The sequence below is a fragment of the Penaeus monodon genome, chromosome 21 (assembly GCF_015228065.2).
Source record: "Penaeus monodon isolate SGIC_2016 chromosome 21, NSTDA_Pmon_1, whole genome shotgun sequence".
NCBI classification, from domain to species: domain Eukaryota; kingdom Metazoa; phylum Arthropoda; class Malacostraca; order Decapoda; family Penaeidae; genus Penaeus; species Penaeus monodon.
Window position 1 is genome coordinate 43,755,646 of NC_051406.1, and position 395 is coordinate 43,756,040.

A 395-nucleotide genomic window follows, 5' to 3' on the forward strand; every position below is an offset into this window, starting at 1 on the left:
ACCATTACTTCCAAACTTAATAGGAGAGAAAAAAAGCTATTATGAACTGATAGCGGTCATTATTTCTGATAAATAATCAAACGAACTGGCTACCAAAACAAGCGACGTATAAAAATGAAAAAATCAAATAAGTTCAGAAAAAACGCATACCACATGCTTCGGATATCAGACAAAATATAATTGCTAAACTATGAACAGGAAATGTAATCATGAAAATGTCGACAGAGTGTAGATGTATGTGGGTGTTTCCCGGCTGTTTGGATTAGCGTATACGTGAGTGAGCTTGAGTGTCATTCTTTGTTTTTAAGGTCGAGTGTAAAACGAGTTGGCACGTGTCAGAATGCAGATTTGTGTCGTTTTTTCCAATATCTTATGGGACGCTTTTTTTTTGTATA

The 395-nt window shown here is 35.2% G+C and overlaps 1 protein-coding gene across 1 annotated transcript in view; it reads right to left on the reverse strand.

The window, feature by feature from the left end:
* LOC119586686 (putative neural-cadherin 2) overlaps positions 1-395 on the reverse strand; it is a 43,803-nt gene that overhangs the window by 29,338 nt on the left and 14,070 nt on the right. The window lies entirely within an intron of this gene.